Consider the following 14,077-nt stretch of genomic DNA (forward strand, 5'->3'; position numbering starts at 1 on the left):
AGATCAGTGGCCTTTTTCAGTCATATTGTTTCTGTCGATGGTATTAAAGTCAATCCCCAAAAGACCAAAGCCATAAAAAATTGGCCTAGACCTATTTCTTCATCGCACATTAGAAGTTTCTTGGGTCTAGCTAGCTATTACTGCTATTTTGTTAAAGATTTCTCATCTATTGTGTCTTGTATGTCTAGGTTGATCCAAAAGAAAGTTAAGTTCTTATGGTTAGATTCTTGCAAGAAGAGTTTTCAGGAGTTGAAGACTCGACTCACTTTAAACCAAGTGTTAGCATTACCTTATGGTATAGATAGTTTTGTGGTGTATTGTGATGCCTTTAGAGTTGGTTTGGGTTATGTTATAATGCATAGAGGTACGGTCATAGCCTATGGATCTAGATAGCTTAAGCCTCTTGAAAATAACTTTCCAACTCCTGATCTTGAATTAGCTACTGTTATGTTTGGTTTGAAAATCTGGAGACGTTATTTGTATGGTGTGCATGTTAACGTGTTCACAAACCACAAAATCTTGCAGTATGTATTTACCCAGAGGGAGTTGAATCTTCGTCAGAAGAAGTGGTTAGAATTGTTTAAGGATTATGATATGAGTGTGTTGTATCATCTTGACAAGGATAATGTAGTGGCAGATGTCCTTAGTAGATTGTCTATGGGCAGTGTTGCTTATATGGATAATGATAAGAAAGAGTTAGATCGAGAAGTTTATCATTTGGATAGATTGGGTGTTAGGTTGGTTGACTCAGTTGAAGGGAATGTTTGGGCTCATAGTAGTTCTGAATCTTCCCTAGTTTCAAAAGTGAAGGAGAAGAAAGATATGGATTCTATTTTGGTCAAGTTGAAGGAGTAAGTTAAAGACCAAAAGGTAGAGGTTTTCTCAAGTTAAAGACCAAAAGGTAGAGGTTTTCTCCCAAGGGGGAGATGGTGTGTTGAGATACAAAAATAGGTTGTGCGTTTCATGTGTTGATGAGTTAATATAGAGGATTATGGATGAAGCACATGGTGTGCATTATTCCATTCATCCCGAAGCCACCAAGATGAACCACAACTTGCGAGAAATCTATTGGGGGAGTGGTATGAAGAGAGATGTAGTAGATTTCGTAGCCAAGCATGCAACTTGTCAATAGGTTAAGGTAGAAAACCAAAGACCTAGTGGTTCATTGTAACAGTTTGGTGTCCCTACTTGGAATTGGGAAGAGGTGAATATTGATTTTGTGAGAGTTTTACCCCATTCGCTTCATCAGCATGATTCAATTTGGTTTATTGTAGACAAATTGGGTAGGTCAGGGCATTTCTTGCTAGTTGACACGTCTTACACAACTGAAGATTATGCTAAGTTGTACATTCGAGAGTTAGTCAAATTGCATGGAGTGCCTTTGTCAATCATTTTAGATAGGGGTACTCAGTTCATGTCTTAATTTTGGAGAGCCTTTCATAAGGGTTTTGGAACCTAAGTCCAGCTTAGTTTAGCTTTCCACCCTCAGACAGATGGTCAAGTAGAGAGCACCATCCAAACTCTTGAAGATATGTTGATGACTTGTTCTCTTGATTTCAAAGGTAATTGGGATGGGCATTTGCCATTGATTGAGTTCGCTTATAATAGCAGTTATCATTATAGCATTCAAATGGCCCCATTTGATGCAGTATTTAAGCAATCGAGAAAGTTAAGTTGATTAGAGAAAGATTAAGAACTGCCTAGAGTCTTCAGAAATCCTATGCAAACATGAGAAGAAGGGACCCTAAGTTTGAGGTTGGTCATTTAGTGTATTTGAAAATTTGACCCATGAAAGGGGTGAAGAGATTTGGAAAAAAGAGGAAACTTAGTCGCCCGGTATGTTGGCCCTTACAGAATTCTGAGTCGTGTTCGGAGAGTAGCTTATGATCTTGATTTGCCCGCAGACTTTTCAGTCGTTTATCCTGTATTCCATGTCTCAATGCTTAAAAAGTGCATCAGTGACTCCATTGTTGTAGATCCCTTATAAAGCTAAGAAATTCAAAAGTCTTTCATACGAAGAGATTCCAGTTGAGATTTTAGATCATCAGATTCAAAGATTAAGGAATAAAGAAGTTCCCTTGTTCAAAGTTCTTTAGTGGAATCATTCTGTTGAGGGTGCCACTTGGGAAGCAGAAGCAAATATGTGAGCCAAGTACACTCACCTTTTCTCCGCAAACTCAGATTTAGCCAAAGGTAATACTGTTCCTTGATTTATTCTTTTGTAAACATATATTCAGCTATATTGTTGTCCTCATGTAAGTTCATGTATTCACAGAATTACTCAAAAGCTCAAAATGATTTAGATTTAGTTGTTCAGTTTATTTCAGTTGTGCATGATAGCTTATAGCCTCAGATTCCTCAATATTCTCAGTTTATCTATCCATATTCGAGGATGAATGTTCCCAACAAATAGTTAAGTTTTGGGAAAATTAATAGGCCGATTTTGGATATAAGTTTTACATTTGTACTAGCCTCAATCCCATGTTCCTCTCGGCTAACACTTGTTGAAAAAATGGTATTATAGTCAGAAATGCAAAAATTATAACTTCACCAAAGAAACCAACAAAAGCATGACCAAACACAAAGCTTGCAAGGGACATGTTCCCAAGACAATTACTCACACTAAACTAATAAATATAACTTAACTATGGCAAATAGATTTTGCACTGAGAAATGTAAGTACCTCAGAGTTGATATGATCAAATTTAGGGCTCATTACATTGAAATGGGCAAAAATCCATTTAAAAAAATACAAGATAGATTGGGTAAAATAACAACTACTTATCCAATTTCTTGTTAATTGCGATTTCAATTTATGCTAAAGTAGTATCACCAAAATGCTTCATCATTATCAATTAAATTCAACAGATGATTTTGCTATGACATATCGTTGTCTTTTAGGAAACATTGCCATGGCATATCATTATACAATTGGTGAAGTCTCAAACTTCTGAATATAATGTGAAAATGTTGGAAGTCTTTGTCCTTGTCACAGAAACATCTCCGAGCATCAGATAGATATATATACAGATTAATTATATAGAGAGCATCACGTATATATACATAGAGATCAATTAACGTAAATAATTTATTTTCCCATTGCTCAGTGTGTGAAAAAAAATTAACCTTAAAATTGAAATTGAGATAAAAAATTAGGTCAAAATTGAGAAGAACACACTATCCTTCAAATCACCAAATTAAAATTGAGATCGATAATTAGGTTGAAATCGTGAAGAATATACTAAATTTAAAATTTCCAAATTGAAGAAGAACACCCCAAAATAGCTAGTGGGTTAGCTCTGAAATAGCAAACAACCCTAATAGATTGAGAGTTAAAAAATAGTAAGCTCTCAATGTTGAAAAATGGAAAATAAAATCATAAACTCTCAAGTAGGTCGAAATCGTTATCTTAATCTAACTTTGGTTACTTATAAGTTCTCAATGATGGAAACTGGAAAATACAGTTGTAACAAAATGGATACAAAATAGGTTAGCTCTCAATTTCCATTGCAATTTACATAGTATAACACAGTGAACAAACACTTTCTTCAAATTCTTTTTTATTGGTCGAAAGATGTAAGCAAACAGGGTTAAAGATGATCTTCTCTAACACTTTCTTTTTTATTAGTGTTTTGGAAAGAAATTGTTAAGCTTATTGAGAAAAAAAAACAATGTTTAATAAAATGGAAAATATTTGGGCGGACTATGAAATATTATGAATGGAAATTAATTAATAAACAATGTATATATCTATTGTAACGGTTTGTTTCTTCATGAAGTGTCGCCATAAAAATATTTTGGCAACCGTTTCAGTATTGTTTCTATACATTTAACTATTGCAATGGTTCATTTTCAGTAGGAACATTCATAACACTAATTTTAATAGTAGGACAATTATTTTTTGTAGTTGTTGAAATAGTTGCCATAGATAATCTATATGAATGCATTTGTAACCTCACTAAAAAGCTCATTGCCATAGATCCAATTTCTAGTTGTGAGACCAAAAAATACAGGTTTCCAGTGTCGGTCCCCCCGAGAGCTCCACCTTCACGTCCAGCTACACAACCCTCTTTAAGCAAACTAAACATATACATAGTTCATTAAACCAGAAACCATCTATTAAGGCACATATTATTGGTATTGTCATACCAATTCCTGCTTGCAAACTTATGACTATGCCCATTAGATTTCATTATCTTGGTGGAATTCCTAATGCCCTTTTGTTTAATAAATCATCTGGGGGAATTTCACAAATTTCTTTATCATTAAATTATTTAAAATCTACCACATAGATAATAAGGCCTTTAAAATTTTTTTTTATCTGGTTAACCATTTATGCAATGCAATGTTTAGGGAAATAAGCTAAATTATGTGATTATCCATATTTCAAATTCAATTATGTGAGTATGTTGAGGGAACACCATTTCCAGAATCAAATTCCAAATCAAAATCATCAATTTGGGGGAATGCCTAGACCTCCTTACCAATTGCCATAACCATGCACCCAATTATTACAAAAATCATTGATAAAGCATAAACATTGCATATAAAATTTATGGGAATCCAATTAAATAACATTCATTCCAAAATCCTTAACTATATTAAAACCTATATCCAAATCCATATTAACAACCATTTAAATGCATGATTTGAGTAAAACAAGTTTAAGGGAAGAGAAAGATGCTTGAGATATCAAGAATTATGGAGAGAAATCAACTCTTTGATGCTGTAATTGCTAATTCATTTGAAACCTTAGGTGTTCTTGACTTAGAAATTTGAGAGAGCCTAAGACAGTGATTTAAGCATTAAGTGTTGAAAATAGGGTCCCAAATATATTTTATAGTAGTGTGTCTTATGTGGGCAAAGTGGGAAATATCCAAAGTGTCCTTAGATAAAAGTTGAAAAAAATCGCTAGTTGTCGTAGGTCACCTTATGACTCCTCATGAGTCATCACCATGACTCGTTGTTTAACCAAGATCGTAGGACACCATCGCTTGTCTGACTACGAGTCAAACCCCATGACTTGTGCTTTGACATAATGACTCATTTTGTTAAATCATAGGTATATCATAAACAATAGACCATTACACTGGTTTTGGGTATGAAAAGGGTCATACGATTCGTAAAGGGTCCATATAAATCATTATATTCTACTCATACTCAAGAGACTTTCGATAACACATTAGTCACCCTATGATTTAGTATGACCCATAATGACACCTTATGACTTGTAAGGTGTGTCTTAGGTTTGGCAGAAAGCTCAGTGATCAAGAATTTTTTAGGGAAAAAATTCTGGGGTATTACATTCAGCTATTACATAATAAGTTAAATAAGTGTACATTATTCTTGTAAGTCACTTAAAGATAGGCTTTAACAGTCATAGGCTATTTCACATATGCTTTGTCAATCAAAAAAATAATCAACTTCAATTTATATTTGAAGATCAACAAACATTCTTATTAATTCAAAACACATATAAAAAACTAAATCAAGTCTAACTCCACATTAACTGCAACATCTGCTACTTAGGTGATGCTTATTTGGCACAAACTGGCTTTATGAAAGCCTGGTTAGGCTATTTTCTTATATTGTGCACCTTTGGGGCTTATAAGGGAATTTTTATGGATATTATTTATTACATATTTATAAGGGCCTACTGTTGATACTCTTCATTGATACAACTTTAGTTATGTGTGAATGTTAGCTTAGTTTCTATAGGTAAGTACATTCCTACTGACTACTTAGTCCATATTTTGATACTTGCAGTTAAATATCCCTCTTATTTTGTTGTCTTACTTATTAGTTTTATTTCATGTTATTTATACCTCTATTTTTCTTTGAGTTTAGTCGATCTATTAAGTACCATGTATTGTGGTCCTCATACTACACTCATGCTTCTTGTAGTTCCTAGTACAAGTTCAAATTATTGATGTATGCCTCTTAATTTGGAGTTTGTACTTCTCCCTCTATCTTATTTGACTAGTATATACCTTACATCTTAGGTATAGTTCACTTTATATTGTATTTACCTAGTTCTCATGTTATGTTAGTAGCTCTTACACTGGCTGAAATTGGTTTCAGGGGTATTTTTTATATTCAAGTTCTTTGTCTTCCTTTATTTGTGTATGTTTGTGTTTTATTTGTTGTATTAGTCTATTTCCCTCTTATTACGCCATTACACGTTATTTCAGGCTATTAATTTGGCTTATTCATTGACGGAATTAGTAGGTGCCATCACGACTTGAGATTTTGGGCCATGACAACCATTTATTCTTGAAAAAAATGAATGATGCATAAAATATCTAAAATACACCAAACAAATGAATAATTCCAAGTCTCAAACTATTAATATGCATAAGCTCGCCAAAGCTCTCACACGGGTATCACTATATCAATCAATTTTGCTATACTATCTTAACCCTTTAATTCTCCCATTCAATAACATGATACATGATAAGTCCTCGCCCAAGATATTTATTTAATGGCGACCCATAACTTATAGTGATATTAAACTTTATGCTATAAACAATGATAAAAAGTCTTACCTTTCAAATGGCTTCAGAATGCTTCCAATTTGATAACAATATTCTCTACATACTGCATGAGTTCATTGGTACCAATGTTGTGATATAAACGTCTGGCCCAAACTTGGGTCTAATAGTTAAATCTCAAAATTAGGGAATAAAATCATATAATTCAATCAATGTCACTTTATCCATGCAATAATAACCTCAGGCATTAGAATTTATCAAAAAAGAAGGCTTAAATCAAACATCGAATCATAATTTTACACCCTCTTATGTTTTACAAAAAGGGTTCCAAAAATCCATTTCAAAGATGTCACTACCCAAGAAATAAATGAGAAATCATTGTAGAATTACTAAAATTTTGGTTGCAAACTCACCCCAATAGCGAATCTTTAAAAGCATTCAAAAACACATTATAATTCAGGCTTCAAAACTCTTTAAATGGAAAATAAACTTTAGTTTGAACTCTTAGATAAAGTTTGAACTTCAAACCACCCATCCCTTTAAGTAATAAATAAAAAAGTATATTGTGGGGAATATTGAATGATATAAAATGGTGAAAATCTTAAAATAACCTTGAGGGTCATTTTAAAGATGGTTAAAGCACACAAAAATACAAATTGCTATTAGGGTTGTTACATTTATTCTTATGGATTAAATGATTTATTCTATTAAAATAATTGAGATATAACTGTAACTTATATAGAATATTTTCAAGTGATTAGTAATTGATAATAATAAGGATAAATATTGGTTTCTATCATTATGAAAAAGAGTCCTGAATTTTTAAATGGACCTCACGATTTCCTCATGGATCTCAGATCACATCATGTCATTAAAGAGCATGTGTATGCTTGTAGGGTTATTTACCATTATAATGCATTGAATATAATTACTTTGTTTAGCTCTACACATCTTGATTATCTGACATGAGTATGCCTTGAATAATCTTATCAAAAGGTATTGATATCTATGTATACTTTTTTTCTTTATTACTATAATGTTGTATTCACTTACATATTATACTATCTACGGTATAGTTTCTAACTCATTCTCGGTAGGCCCAATAGGACAACTTCTCATGTCAATATTAGTACTATAAGACCTTGCTATTAAAGTATTTTGAGGTCCTGTCCAGTCAAAAGCTTTAGTGAGCTACCAATGTCCAGAGCAAGTGTCTAGCCTTTTTAACTTATTTACTAGTCTCTTAGATATTCATATAGTTTTTTAGTGCTGAAAAGTAATAAATCATTTTAGATGATCTTACACTAGTGGCACTAGGTTTTGGGTATTTTTAGTTTCTTATGCACTTGACATAAAACAATGCTATCCATCATTATGGGTAAGTCTAGAATTCCTAAATATGGGTTAAGATTTTTCTCAAATAAAGATTTAGAAATTTTAGACTAGACTAGTCTTGAATAAAATCTGAGAATGGTAGGGTCTATGGTAATTTGAGAATGGATTATTTAAAGTTAATTGATATGATATAATCTTATGATAGCCAAGATGATAAGTCATCCCTGTAATATTTTAGAAGTAAATTTCTATTAGAAGAACACTCAATATAAAATTTAACATAAAAAGGTTGTTTCCGGATATCAAAATCTGGGAGGTATTTTGAGTAAATGGCAAAACTAGGAGAGCATATTGAGTTTCTTCCTTGCATACCATGCTATAGCCGATGGAAGACAACTCCTACTATGCCTTTATAGTGGGAATTTTCTGCTATAGTTAGAGTAAATTTGGGTTACTCTCGCTATAGCTAATCGATCTCACTTTAGCGATGCTACTATAGTAGGATATGTACTGATTAATATTGAAAATATTCCTAAAACGCTATTTTTATTTCACATTTGTGTATGGAATGGGAAAGCCAAATTTGGGTTAATTCCATCTAAATATTATCAAATAACTTCATTATGGTAAGTTAATCGCTTTGATTAACTAGTTTATTAATTATTAGTCCATAGAATCACTAGTTTTGGGGATTTGGGAAGGATTTAACTTGACAAAGGTGATTCTTCTAATACAATTGTGTGAATTGGGTAGAAAACCTTTGAACTATGGTTAAAAGTTGTTAATTTATAATTGTGTTCTTGGAATTCTCCATTTTATTCATAAATTTAGTAGAATTAAGGTGGAATGATGATAGAAAAACCTAGAATTGGAAGAATGATCCTAAATTTGCCCTTGTGGCTATGGGATTAGTCTTTCATCCTCAAATCTTCTAGGTCATCATTTGAATTGTGATAATTTTATTGTGTTTAGATTATAACCAAAAAGAAATTACATGAAAAGTGTGCATGTAGGGATGACAAAGGTGTGGTGCGGTGCGATTGCGGCGTGGGTTTTTTCTAAATCCACAAGTTTGAAAACCGTACCGCACTGCACTGCATCATCTTTAAGACTGCATAAACCCACCCCACACTCATACTCGTGCAGACCCGCACCACAGTGCATCACCTTTATAACTCCATTAAAAATCATAATATTTTCAAATCTTCCACTAGAAAATGATAACTAATTTCTATTATATCACTTTTCACTAAGAAATTGTCAAAAAGTATCAAGTGTACAAGTAATGATCAAATATCAAATTTTTATTAAAATGAATAGAGATATTAAAAAAATTATAAAATTATTTATTTGTAGTGTTATACACGTCATTTTAAGTATAATAAAATTTTAAGTAAAGAATACATATAATTTTAGTTATATTCACGAGAATAATACTAGTTTTTAGCTTTTTTTAATTTAAACCCACATATACCTGCAACCCGCACCCCACCGCACCATTTAAAAAAAATTACTTTAATCCGCGCCACAATCGCATCACACCGCATAACTTAAAACCCACACCGCCCCACATAGCTTAAAACCCGCACTGCCCCACACCTGCACCACCTCATTGCCATCCCTATATGCATGTAGAAGTGTGGTGCAAGCTTAGATTTAGGTAGGTGGTAGTTGAAAGTAGTTGAAAATCAACTTGATTTATGTGTGCATGCTTACTGTTTTCTCGTATACATGTTACAATGCATGTTCAAAATAAGTAAATGATTGAATGGTATCCTAAGTGTTAGTTCATGCAATTAAGTTACATTAAAAGCCTGGTGATTGTAGAAATATTGTTGTTGTTTTCGTTATGATTCTCATTTTTATTTTTGTGATATATGTTGATTATTATGAAAAGTACTCATATTTGGACATCTTCAAAGAATTCATATTTATTATTATTGTATGTATTAATATTTAGACATCTTAATATGATTTGGTGATATAAGGTTGGAATGCACTAGATGTGTGAGATTTTTGGTACATGGACAAGAACTCATCCTCTGTAGGTCATGGCTAATAGCCAACCATAAGACCCATAAAATGTGTGTCCAATGTATTGGTGGTTTTGATGATTCCTTGATTGGATTAGGTAAACTTATATACTTTTTTATAGGTTTCATGAGTGAACTAGGGTTTATAATCATTGTTATTATTATTGTTGAATTGGATTATTTAGTGGTCTGAGCTAAATTTACACGTGATTGGCATATCTCTTTTTCTGTATTTGTGGAAAAATATAATTTATTGTTGTTGAGTCATGGATTATTGTCTTGGTTAATGTTTGTAGTTGTAGTTATTGATTTTTGTTGTTGTCAATATTGACTTGCACTTGACTAAATTTTGGGGTGTTTTTTGAAAAGGCTAAGTTCCACATAATTTAAGTAAAGCTATATGTCAGATGTTCATGGTTGTTTTCATTTACTAAGTTATTGTTATTTGTTCACATTTCGTATTTATGGTTGGTAGATGACCCTACAAGTACATTATTGATTCCTTTGTACTGATACTACATATGCTCTTCTTTTAATTGAGTACAGAGCATTTTCCAGAGATTGTATTGAGACTTCAACTTTAGAGAAGGCACTATTATGACTCTGGTGTGAGCTACATCTTTGGGACATCCTTGAGTCATCAACTTAGCGTGTAGTCTTTTTGTTTTATACTGAGATATTTTCACTTATTTTAGGGTTGAACCCTTTAGTGTTGGGTTCAATGTCTTTTAGATTCTTGGGGTTATTTTGATATTTATTTTATTTGGTATTTTTATTTTATTGTTAGAATGATTTAGATTTATTGGATTATTAAATAAATCAATTAGGTTATCTAAAATTTTATTAAGTCAGTTTTGAGTAGTTTAGTTGGATTGTTCTTCCACAAGAGGGTTAGTGTGTGTGCCACTCATAATGGATTTGAGTTGTGACAAAGTTGGTATCTAAGTTTGAGGTTTATTGATCACATTGTACCAAAAAGAGCCTTGTAGAATCTTGTGGAATGATACAGAGACATATTTACTTTTCATTGAGAGGCTGTAGAACTTTAGGAAATTTTAACCTTTTTTCTTTCGTTTTATAACTTGATTCCAATTGTTTTGTGGATATTCAATTTGTTATCTGACCCCTTTCATTATTTTTTCTGAATATAATGAACATTAGAGAAAAAAGAGCCAAAGTAGAATCCGTTGTATTAGCAGTTCAAACTATGAAATTAGTTATTCAAGGATAAAGAAGGGTAATAAAAGAGGGAGAGGTATAAAAACACCCGCTAGGGATGAAGAATAGATGTTAAGTAATTCAGTCCTTCTAAAATCTAATACACCTCCCAACCATGATTAGTTCAAAGAATTTGTAAATGGGGATGCTATGAAGAAGGAGGATGCAAGACTAATTGGGGGTACAACTCTTCCCCTGATGTCTTTTGAGATGATTCAACATGTTCATTCTTTTTTGAGTAGATTGAAAGGAACTAGGACCATTTCTATTATGCTTACTTATGATATTTAGGTGTTTAGTCAACTCCTACTATTGCTCCTAGAATTGGGAATGCCTTGGGGATTGAGATTTTCTATTTCCCAATGTTAGGTTTTATCAAGATCGAGACTAAACATGATATGCTGCCTAAGTTCTTGAAAATGAAATATTTTTATTTTGTTGGAAGCAAGACTAAAGATGAATTTGACTTCATTAAATGCTACTCCAAGAGGCTATATAATATGGGTATTATAGAGAAATATGGTGTTAGGTTCGCGAGCTTCCAACTACAAGGAGATGAAAAACAATGGACGAGGGCATATGTGGATTCTAGATCATGAACTTTATCTCCATTTACACGGGATCAATTTCATACTCTATAATTGGGGAAATATGTACCCCGTTCTCCTTATTATCAAAAGAAGGATGGGTTTCTAGCCCTTGAGTATGGCTATATTTTGTTTGAAGTCTATGAGGTAAGTTTCATAACTTGTCTAATTATTCTACTGAATTACATGGGATAGAAGAGGAGATGATTTGATTGTTTGTAAAGGGTCTAAACACTGGGTTGTAGGTTCATCTGTGCACATCAAATTTTCTATAAAGACCTTCAATGATGTTGTTAATAAGGTGAAAAAGGTAGAATAAGTCTAATATGTTGGTTAGATTAAGTCATTACCAAAAAATTCCTAAAATATGGGTAACTTTAATGGTGCTTACTCTAGGGGTCTTACCCATTAGGCTTATCTAGCTCACCCAATTCAGTCGGGTCTACTAATTTCTATAGTAGGTAATTAATGGACCACTTAGAAGTTTTCAATTGCCAGAAACCAAAGAATTTCATATTCATCGGCTAACAAGACATCCTTAGAGTGAGGTTGGTAAACTTGTGGTTCGTTAGGGCACTTTAAGAGGGATCATCCTTAGATACATACTAATTTTCAAGGTAACAGTTGACCAAAACTATGGTTCCTACTGGTAGAGATGGTGAAGGTAATGGTAGAGGTCATTCATAGGATAGGTAGGGTAGTTATTAGGGAGGTTGTGGTTAAAATTGAGGTAGTGGTAATCCATAGATAGGTGGTGTATAGACTACTATGAAATTATCTCAAATCAATAATAGAGATTATTAATATACCTATAAGGTAAGATAAAGGTCAAGGCTTCTGACACGGTCATTATAGGTACTATTCTTATCTATGACTGGATAGCTGCTATTTTGTTTGAACTTGGTTCCACTTATTACTATGTATCTATTAAATTTTCCTTATGATTGGACTTGGTCTGTGATATAATTAACTCTCTTGTATGTGTGTCTAATCCATTTAGAGACACTGGGGTAGTGACCAATGTGTATTATACTTGTTTGTCTAGTTTATGTGTTTCTAAACGCGGGTATATTCAATAATCTTGGATGTGCTTGATTTTTATATCATCCTGGGTATGACACGGCTATCTCTGTATGATGTCCGTTTGAATTATAATGCTAGTACAATGTCATTAGAGATGCCTAGGATGAATGAGTTAGAATGTGAAGGTGTTTATAAGCCTATTCTAGTGAAAATTATATCTTTTATTCGATCTAAGAAGTTAGTTTGGAGGGGTTGTTTGTCCTTTCAAGCACATTTTTTGGATTACCTATATGTGGAATCAGTTCCCGTGATGAAAGAATTGAATAAGGTATTTCTGATCAATTTTGTTAGTGTGCCTACAGAACAAAATATTGACTTTTTCATTGATTTTGATCTAGACTCTCACCTCATTTTTATTTCTCCCTATTAAATGGCTCCAGTCAATTTTAGGGGACTCAAGAATTAGTTGCAGGAGTTACATAATAATTGATTCATTTATCCTGGAGCTTTACCTTGAGGTCCTCAAATTCTTTTTATTAATAAAAAGGATAGTTGCATGAGAATTACATATACTTAAATAAGTTTACTATCAGGAATAAGTATCATTTTCCTTGGGTAAATGATCTCTTTGACAAGTTGTAGGGTACTTTACTTTTCTTCAAGATGGACTTAAGGTTGTTTTTTCACCAGTTAGAGATTTGACCAGAGGATATGACAGTGCCCAAGCATATGTGCAAGTGTATGTGGTCTTATCAAGTAGTAAAATGGCTTCAAGAAAGCGTAAGTATCGATCTGTCAGGGACTTGCGTTCGTCGACTATCTAATTCTAGTTTAACCAACTGAGGAGAAAAGCAAATAGAGTTTTAGAATTGTAAATTAAAAATAACATAAACAATTCATAAAAATAAAAGACTTGGGACAATAAATAGATAAAAACCAAGGGTTACATCACTTCGAACAATAATACTATGTGTTGAACTTCATTTGTCAACTAGCTTATCTTGGTTTTTGATTTATAGGGTTAATTGAATGATCACGGTTTTCCAACCTCTAATCTTTTACCTAATATGAATTTACAACTACATTGTTGAGCGGGGATAAAATAATCCAATTTGGTGTATTAAATATATCATCCTACATTTGAATCAAGTAAGGCATCTAAATACATTCCTGTCCTAGACACTAAGTTCAAATCTTTATTTTATAAAAGAATAAAAATCCAAACTTTGTCTATTTCCATGTTCTATCTCCCTATTCCCTTTCTCGAGATTAAAAAGTTGAAAATATATGTATTTTATGGGTGATCAATCCATAAAATAATTAAAACAAGAATAAACAAACAACCAATAATGATAAGCGAATTAAGCAAAATTAATCCAAAACAATAATA

The sequence above is a fragment of the Capsicum annuum genome, chromosome 1 (assembly GCF_002878395.1).
Source record: "Capsicum annuum cultivar UCD-10X-F1 chromosome 1, UCD10Xv1.1, whole genome shotgun sequence".
Lineage (NCBI taxonomy): Eukaryota > Viridiplantae > Streptophyta > Magnoliopsida > Solanales > Solanaceae > Capsicum > Capsicum annuum.